The following is a 10,312-nucleotide window of genomic DNA, read 5'->3' as shown; positions in this document are numbered from 1 at the left end:
AGGCCTTATGGGTCCTAATGAAAACATAGACTAGAGATACAAATAGATTAAATGCTCGAATTTGAATCTATAAAAGTAAAAGATTAATCAGCCATACTACGGCTAGATTATGTCTCTAAGCCGCTGAAAACACATTCTTTATTTTTTCAAAATGTTAATATTTACTGAAATGAAAATATATGCCTCGTCAGAAAACATGGCACGTTAGATGTCATGCCCTACTGTAAAGGAAATGAGGTTTTTAATAGTTCAGGGAGACAAGAGACTCCTCAATTCAAATTTCTCCATCACAACTGGATAAACAAAATGCATACAGAGAAAGTAGCCACTGACTCCTCAGCCTTCAAGAATACAGCTGTATGAATTGGGGGTCTAACTTCAATTCCTGGGGGATCAGAAGTCTTTAAATGCTAAAATAAATGTCTATTCTTGGAAGCCCCAGTGGAAAGCCAACAGTAGGGGAATCCCCTGAGGCAGAACAGTTCCACAGGATGTTCAGAGCCAGGCCTGTGTGGGGGAGAATAATTCACACCCCAGTGCTGCATCTACTCTCAGCCTAAAAACAGAACCACACCTACCACTTCTGTCCATCTGCCACCCGCAGCAATGCTTAGTTCCTTTCAAAATAAAGCGTACATGCTCACGTTATAGAAACAATTTAAAAATAATTAGAGAAAAACACATTTCTTTAATGTGATTTTATTTTTCTGAGACATAATTTTGGAGGCTAATACATACAAGTATATCAAACTAAAAGATCAGATAATGTGGTCAGTGAAATGATTGAACTTAAAACAAAAATTTGTGTTAAAAATATGATATCTGACATTCTTGCCAAATCACTCACTATAAATTTCTTAATAATAGCTTCAGACTTACTTTTGGTTCAGTAACTTTTGATCTACTACAAATAATTTAAGGACAATTATTAGTCTGGATTTTAAAAATTTATTCAAGAAGCTAAAACTTAAAAAACAATCAAACAAACACACACAATGATTGTATGGGAACTGCCAGAAGAGTTATCATTGCCATTCTAAAACCAGAAGATAAATCAAGGTGTCCTCTAAATTTATTAGTAGCCATGGTTGGTAGCCATAAGTGCCTGATTACCACATCTATTAGTTAGCTATTACTACATATCTAATTAGCTCAAATATTAGGTGGCTTAAAACATTAATAATTACTTATTTTCACTCATAATTTCTTTTTTATTTTTTATATTTTTTTATATATTTTTTATTTTAAGTTCTACAGTACATGTGCACAACGTGCAGGTTCGTTACATATGTATACATGTGCCATGTTGGTGTGCTGCACCCATTAACTTGTCATTTACATTAGGTATATCTCCTAATGCTATCCCTCCCCCCTCCCCCCACTCCACAACAGGCCCCCCATGTGTGATGTTCCCCTTCCTGTGTCCAAGTGTTCTCATTGTTCAATTCCCACCTATGAGTGAGAATATGCCGTGTTTGGTTTTTTGCCCTTGGGTTAGTTTGCTCAGATTGATGGTTTCCAGCTTCATCCATGTCCCTACGATGAACATGAACTCATCATTTTTATGGCTGCATAGTATTCCATGATGTATATGTGCCACATTTTCTTAATCCAGTCTATCATTGTTGGACATATGGGTTGGTTCCAAGTCTTTGCTATTGTGAGTAGTGCCACAATAAACATAGGTATGCGTGTGTCTTTATAGCAGCATGATTTATATTCCTTTGGGTATATACCCAGTAATGGGATGACTGGGTCAAATGGTATTTCTAGTTCCAGATGCCTGAGGAATCGCCACACTGACTTCCACAAAGGCTGAACTAGTTTACAGTCCCATCAACAGTGTAAAAGTGTTCCTATTTCTCTACATCCTCTCCAGCACCTGTTGTTTCCTGACTTTTTAATGATCGCCATTCTAACTGGTGTGAGATGATATCTCTTTGTGGTTTTGATTTGCATTTCTCTGATGGTCAGTGATGATGAGCATTTCTTCATGTGTCTGTTGTCTGCATAAATGTCTTCTTTTGAGAAGTGTCTGTTCATATCCTTTGCCCACTTTTTGATGGGGTTATTTGATTTTTTCTTGTAAATTTGTTTCTTTGTAGATTCTGGATATTAGCCCATTGTCAGATGAGTAGATTGCAAAAATTTTCTCCCATTCTGTAGGTTCCCTGTTCACTCTGATGGTAGTTTCTTTTGCTGTCCAGAAGCTCTTTAGTTTAATTAGATCCCATTTGTCAGTTTTCGCTTTTGTTGCCCTTGCTTTTGGTGTTTTAGACATGAAGTCTGTGCCCATGCCTATGTCCTGAATGGTATTGCGTAGGTTTTCTTCTAGGATTTTTATGGTTTTAGGTCTAACATTTAAGTCTTTAATCCATCTTGAATTACTGTTTGTATAAGGTGTAAGGAAGGGATCCAGTTTCAGCTTTCTACATATGGCTAGCCAGTTTTCCCAGCACCATTTGTTGAATAGGTAATCCTTTCCCCATTTCTTGTTTTCATCAGCTTTGTCAAAAATCAGATGGTTGTAGATATGTGGTATTATTTCTGAGGGCTCTGTTCTGTTCCATTGATCTATATCTCTGTTTTGGTACCAGTACCATGCTGTTTTGGTTACTGTAGCCTTGTAGTATAGTTTGAAGTCAGGTAGTGTGATGCCTCCAGCTTTGTTCTTTTGGCTTAGGATTGACTTGGCAATATGGGCTCTTTTTTGGTTCCATATGAACTTTAAAGTAGTTTTTTCCAATTCTGTGAAGAAAGTCATTTGTAGCTTGATGGGCATGGCATTGAATCTTTAAATGACCTTGAGCAGTATGGCCATTTTCACAATATTGATTCTTCCTACCCATGAGCATGGAATGTTCTTCAATTTGTTTGTGTCCTCTTTTATTTCGTTGAGCAGTGGTTTGTTGTTCTCCTTGAAGAGGTCCTTCACATCCCTTGTAAGTTGGATTCCTAGGTCTTTTATTCGCTTTGAAGCAATTGTGAATGGGAGTTCACTCATGATTTGGCTGTCTGTTTGTCTGTTATTGGTGTATAAGAATGCTTGTGATTTTTGCACATTGATTTTGTATCCTGATACTTTGCTGAAGTTACTTATCAGCTTAAGGAGATTTTGGGCTGAGACGATGGGGTTTTCTAGATATGCAATAATGTCATCTGCAAACAGGGACAATTTGACTTTGTCTTTTCCTAATTGAATACCCTTTATTTCTTTCTCCTGCCTAATTGCCCTGGCCAGATTTCCAACACTATGTTGAATAGGAATGGTGACAGAAGGCATCCCTGTCTTGTGCCAGGTTTCAAAGGGAATGCTTCCAGTTTTTGCCCATTCAGGATGATATTGGCTGCAGGTTTGTCATAAATAGCTCTTATTATTTTGAGATACGTCCCCTCAGTACCAAATTTATTGAGAATTTTTAGCAAGAAGGGTTGTTGAATTTTGTCAAAGACCTTTTCTGCATCTATTGAGATAATCATGTGGTTTTTGTCTTTGGTTCTGTTTATATGCTGGATTACATTTTTTGATTTGTGCATGTTGAACCAGGCTTGCACCCCAGGGATGAAGCCCACTTGATCATGGTGGATAAGCTTTTTGATGCGCTGCTGAATTCAGTTTGCCAGTATTTTATTGAGGATTTTTGCATCGATGTTCATCAGGGATATTGGTTTAAAATTCTCTTTTTTTGTTGTGTCTCTGCCAGACTTTGGTATCAGGATGATGCTGGCCTTATAAAATGAGTTAGGGAGGATTCCCCCTTTTTCTATTGATTGGAATAGTTTCAGAAGGAATGGTACCAGCTCCTCCTTGTACCTCTGGTAGAATTTGGCTGTGAATCCATCTGGTCCTGGACTTTTGTTAGTTGGTAAGCTACTAATTATTGCCTCAATTTCGGAGCCTGTTATTTGTCTATTCAGAGATTCAACTTCTTCCTGGTTCAGTCTTGGGAGGGTGTGTATGTCGAGGAATTTATCCATTTCTTCTAGATTTTCAAGTTTATTTGCATAGAGGTGTTTATAGTATTCTCTGATGGTAGTTTGTATTTCTGTGGGATCGGTGGTGATATCCCCTTTATCATTTTTTATTGTGTCTATTTTATTCTTCTCTCTTTTCTTCTTTATTAGTCTTGATAGTGGTCTATCAATTTTGTTGATCTTTTCAAAAAACCAGCTCCTGGATTCATTGATTTTTTGAAGGGTTTTTTGTGTCTCTATCTCCTTCAGTTCTGCTCTGATCTTAGTGATTTCTTGCCTTCTGCTGGCTTTTGAATGTATTTCCTCTTGCTTCTCTAGTTCTTTTAATTGTGATATTAGGGTGTCAATTTTAGATCTTTCCTGCTTTCTCTTGTGGGTATTTAGTGCTATAAATTTCCCTCACACACTGCTTTAAATGTGTCCCAGAGATTCTTGTATGTTGTGTCTTTGTTCTCGTTGGTTTCAAAGAACATCTTTATTTCTGCCTTCATTTCATTATGTATCCAGTAGTCATTCAGGAGCAGGTTGTTCAGTTTCCATGTAGTTGAGCGGTTTTGAGTGATTTTCTTAATCCTGAGTTCTAGTTTGATTGCACTGTGGTCTGAGAGACAGTTTGTTATAATTTCTGTACTTTTACATTTGCTGAGGAGTGCTTTACTTCCAACTATGTAGTCAGTTTTGGAATAGGTGCAGTGTGGTGCTGAGCAGAGTGTATATTCTGTTGATTTGGGGTGGAGAGTTCTGTTGATGTCTATTAGGTCCGCTTAGTGCAGAGCTGAATTCAATTCCTGGATATCCTTGTTAACTTTCTGTCTCGTTGATCTGTCTAATGTTGACAGTGGGGTGTTAAAGTCTCCCATCATTATTGTGAGGGAGTCTAAGTCTCTTTGTAGGTCTCTAAGGACTTGCTTTATGAACCTGGGTGCTCCTATATTGGGTGCATATATAATTAGGACAGTTAGTTCTTCTTGTTGAATTGATCACTTTACCATTATGTAATGGCCTTCTTTGTCTCTTTTGATCTTTGTTGGTTTAAAGTCTGTTTTATCAGAGACTAGGATTGCAACCCTTGCCTTTTTTTGTTTTCCATTTGCTTGGTAGATCTTCCTCCAGCCCTTTATTTTGAGCCCGTGTGTGTCTCTGCAGGTGAGATGGGTTTCCCGAATACAGCACACTGATGAGTCTTTACTCTTTATCCAATTTGCCAATCCGTATCTTTGAATTGGAGCATTTAGCCCATTTACAATTAAGGTTAATATTGTTATGTATGAATTTAATCCTTTCATTATGATGTTAGCTGGTTATTTTGCTCGTTAGTTGATGCAGTTTCTTCCTAGCCTCGATGGTCTTTACAATTTGGCATGTTTTTGCAGTGGCTGGTACTGGTTGTTCCTTTCCATGTTCAGTGCTTCCTTCAGGAGATCTTGTAGGGCAGGCCTGGTGGTGACAAAATCTCTCAGCATTTGCTTGTCTGCAATATGAAATTCTGGGTTGAAAATTCTTTTCTTTAAGAATGTTGAATATTGGCCCCCACTCTCTTCTGGCTTATAGAGTTTCTGCCGAGAGATCAGCTCTTAGTCTGATGGGCTTCCCTTTGTGTGTAACCCGACCTTTCTCTCTGGCTGTCCTTAACATTTTTTCCTTCATTTCAACTGGTGAATCTGACAATTATGTGTCTTGGAGTTGCTCTTCTCGAGGAGTATCTTTGTGCTGTTCTCTGTATTTCCTGATTTTGAATGTTGGCCTGCCTTGCTAGATTGGGGAAGTTCTCCTGGATAATATCCTGCAGAGTGTTTTCCAACTTGGTTCCATTCTCCCCATCACTTTCAGGTACACCAATCAGACGTAGATTTGGTCTTTTCACGTAGTCCCATATTTCTTCGAGGCTTTGTTCATTTTTTATTCTTTATTCTCTAAACTTCTCTTCTCACTTCATTTCATTCATTTGATCTTCCATCACTGCTACCCTTTCTTCCAGTTGATCAAATCGGCTACTGAATCTTTTGCATTTGTCCTGTAGTTCTCGTGCCATGGTTTTCAGCTCCACCAGGTCCTTTAAGGACTTCTCTGCATTGGTTCTAGTTAGCCATTCGTCTAATCTTTTTTCAAGGTTTTAACTTCTTTGCGATGGGTTCGAACTTCCTCCTTTAGCTTGGAGAAGTTTAGTCATCTGAAGCCTTCTTCTCTCAACTTGTCAAAGTTATTCTCCGTCCAGCCTTGTTCCATTGCTGGCAAGGAGCTGCATTCCTTTGGAGGAGGAGAGGCACTCTGATTTTTAGAATTTTCAGTTTTTCTGTTCTGTTTTTCCCCCATCTTTGTGGTTTTATCTACCTTTCGTCTTTGATGATGGTGACGTACAGATGGGGTTTTGCTGTGGATGTCCTTTCTGTTTGTTAGTTTTCCTTTTAACAATCAGGACCCTCAGTGGCAGGTCTGTTGGAGTTTGCTGGAGGTCCACTCCAGACCCTGTTTGGCTGGGTATCAGCAGCGTAGGCTGCAGAACAGCAGATATTGCTGAACAGCAAATGTTGCTGTCTGATCATTCCTCTGGAGGTTTCGTTCAGAGGGGTACCTGGCCGTGTGAGGTGTCAGTCTGCCACTACTGGGGAGTGCCTCCCAGATAGGCTACTCGGGGTTCAGGGACCCACTTGAGGAGGCAGTCTGTCCATTCTCAGATCTCACAGGGGGCTGGGAGAACCACTACTCTCTTCAAAGCTGTCAGACAGGGACATTTAAGTCTGCAGAGGTTTCTGCTGCCTTTTGTTTGGCTATGCTCTGCCCCCAGAGGTAGAGTCTACAGAAGCAGGCAGGCCTCCTTGGGTTGAGGTGGGCTCCACCCAGTTCAAGCTTCCTGGCCACTGTGTTTACCTACTCAAGCCTCAGCAATGGCGGGCGCCCCGCCCCCAGTCTTGCTGCCGCCTTGCAGTTCGATCTCAGACTGCTGTGCTAGCAATGAGCGAGGCTCTGTGGGCGTGGGACCCTCAGCCAGGCACGGGATATAATCTCCTGGTGTGCCATTTGCTAAGACCCTTGGAAAAGCACAGTATTAGGGTGGGAGTGACCCAATTTTCCAGCTGCCATCTGTCACAACTTTGCTTGGCTATGAAAGGGAATTCCCTGACCCCTTGCACTTCCCAGGTGAGGCAATGCCTCACCCTGCTTCAGCTCACATTCAGTGCACTGCACCCACTGTCTGACAAGCCCCAGTGAGATGAACCTGGTACCTCAGTTGGAAATGCAGAAATCACCCTTCTGTGTCGCTCAGGCTGGGAGCTGTAGACTGGAGCTGTTCCTATTCGGCCATCTTGGAACTGCCAATTTTCACTCATAATTTCTTTGGGTCAGTTGAGAGGTTGGAGAGGAAATTATGCCTTCTCATCAGCTAAAAGACTTAAAGTCCTGGCATTGGAATCTAATTTTTTGAATTCACTGCATGTCTGATAGTTAGTATTGACTCTAGGTTCCAGGCCTACCTGGTGCTATTAGCCAGAATACCCACATGTGGCCTCTCTATTTGGCCTGAGCTTCTTTGCAACATGGTGGCATGTGTCTGAGAGAGAGAAAGCCAGGTGGGAGTTGTGTTGCCTTTTAAGATTGGGCCCTGAAAGTCATGCAGCATCACTTCTACTGCATGCTATTGACTGAAGAAGTTACAAAAGTCTTCCCCACTATGTTTCAAGTGGGGAAACATAGATTCTGTCTCTCAACAGAGGAGCATTTTGGTCACACTGGAAGAAGAAAATGTGGAGTGGAATATATATTGATGAATTCATTTTTGGAAAATGTAATTTGCCACCCTACAAAATATGGTCTCTTGACCCCATACCTGAAGGATCTTTCCCCCATAGTCAGACTGTCCTCAGCATGTATGTTTTATAAAGACAGCTTGTTATTTTTGATGAGTTGGGAAGTTTTCAAAGAATTTTCATTGGAATTGATTACTTCCAACACTTGAGAGCAAAAGAAAACAAGGAAACTGAGGACTAAGCAATGATTTTTTTTTCTTTCTTTTTTTTGTTTATCTTGCCCAAATTCCTATCTTAGGGGTCTGGGGAGTCATGCCCTGCAAACCATAAATTCTCATTAGATGGGTTTTATTTAACCCTATATATTGTGACTTACTTTCCAACCTAACTCTGGCATAACATTACATGACAAAAAGAAAATCAAAATATTTTACTCCACAACATGTTTCTTTGCCATATTTTGAAATGGCCCTGCAAAGCTGTCTTTTGTGGGGAAGAATTTGCACCTGTAAAGAATCTTTATTAACATAGTGAGATCTTTTTCTTCTAGGCCCTCTCAATCCTGAAGAGATTAACTGAGAGTCTAGCACATTTTAAAGGTCTGAATAGGAAATATGTGTCATCTATTGTCTCTAAGGGCAGCCATTATGAGACTTCCAAAGAACCTTGGTCTCCACAATCTTTTATCTTAACCTGAACTTTTCCTTTCTATTAATCCCAGGTCTTCAGACAGACTCAATCAATTGAACCAACTCTAAATCAGAAAATGTTGAAATTTACCTGTAGCCTGGAAACAACTCCCTATCTCACCTCCCCCGCCCCACTTCGAATTGTCCTGCCTTTCTGGACCAAATCAATGTATTTCTCAAATGTATTTGATTGATGTCTCATGCCTCCTTAAAATGTATAAAACCAAGCTTCTCCCCAAATACCTTGGGCACATGGGTACCTCCTGAGGGCTGTGTCGCAGGCCATGGTCACTCATATTTGGCTCAGAATAAATCTCTTCAAATATTTTACAGAGTTTGACTCTGTAATTTCAATTAAATAACTTATGCATTTGATGCTTTTCCCCTCTCCAGATTATTATAGTATTTCAAATAACATCATCCCTTTAAAATTATTATAGAGTCCAAATAATTGAATTACTGTTTCGTATGATATTTAATCTGAGAAGAAAACAGCATAAGCAATCTTAGCAAAAACCTCAGAGAAATAATATTTCATTGTCTGAATTCCTAATAAGGAGGAAAACCCTTCATCTAAGGGAATGCCCAATTTACTCATACCCCTCCAGTATGATCGATGGTTCATTATAACAAGTCAATCATTTTTCCCTCTTTACTGGATTTACTTCCCACCACTTAAAAAAATTCTGTGGCTTAGATGCCAACCATGTTTTTGATTCTTGCGTGAATTTAGTGGTGTTAGATCATATCTCCTATAAGTCTAGAAAGCACATTAACTTGAAAACACATTAATTCAGTTGATTCTTACTGGTTGTATTGGATACCAAATATAGTTGTCCTACTTTTAACATGTCCTGTTCAATATTTCAAAATGATAATAAATCTCCCCAAAATATAATCAGTTTAAATGAAGACAGTTGCATTCTGAAGTCAATGAAATGCCAAATGCTGAAGAATTAGCTTCTTTAAAAAATGTTAAAGCATTAAAAACAAGGCAAGTGTTAATATTCATATAAAAAGGAAATCATTAACCAAATTATTAATAGGTGAGAAAATAAGGAACAATTGACACATTCATTAAAATTGATTTCATATAAATAGTATACAAATAAAAGGTACTTGCAACAGACCCAGAAACAACGTAACAGGCTCTGAGAAAATGGGCTGTATAGGATATTTTCTAAGATTTTTCCTACCCAATTCATTTCATTCTTGCATTCTGGACTATTCTCATTGTTTCTTATTTTCTAGGCAGATTTCCCTTAGTCTCATTACATATTATACATTACCCTCATTCCTTGAATGAAAATTATTTTGGACTTTTCATATTGCTTTTTAAATCCTCACTCACTCACCCAGAGTGGAATTGTCAATACTGCTGTAAAGGCCATGATTCTTGGTAATCATGAATGTTCCCTATCCTGGGTTCCTTTTCTCCTTCTTATTCTTCTCATTACATACAATTATCAAAACAAGCTCAAACTGTTTCAGTGATCTCCTTAAAGATGACTATTACATGTTTTCTGTTTCATATTGCTGCTTCTTACTTTCTAATTGAGTCTTAGGACATGGTCTGCTTTGATAGGATAAATGTTATGTTGCTGTAAGCGAACCAGAAATGCTGTGTTCACTCTGGATGGGGAGTCCAACACTTACATGGCAACCTGATGGAGCCGAGAACTTGGCTTATCTCCTGACTTACCCTTCTGCCATCCTGAATACTCAGCTTTGATCTCAAGGTCCAAATGGCCTTTGATGGCTCCCTCCATTATGACTGTATTCCAGCTAGTGGCAAAGGGGAAAGCAATAAGGGAAAGCACTTTCTTTCTCAATATGGTCTTGGCCCACGAGTTGTACCACCATGTCCATCAAGTGGAACCTAGTCACGTGGCCTCTTCTTGG

The sequence above is a fragment of the Pongo pygmaeus genome, chromosome 3 (genome assembly GCF_028885625.2).
Source record: "Pongo pygmaeus isolate AG05252 chromosome 3, NHGRI_mPonPyg2-v2.0_pri, whole genome shotgun sequence".
NCBI classification, from domain to species: Eukaryota; Metazoa; Chordata; class Mammalia; order Primates; family Hominidae; genus Pongo; species Pongo pygmaeus.
This window is presented reverse-complemented; position numbering follows the sequence as displayed.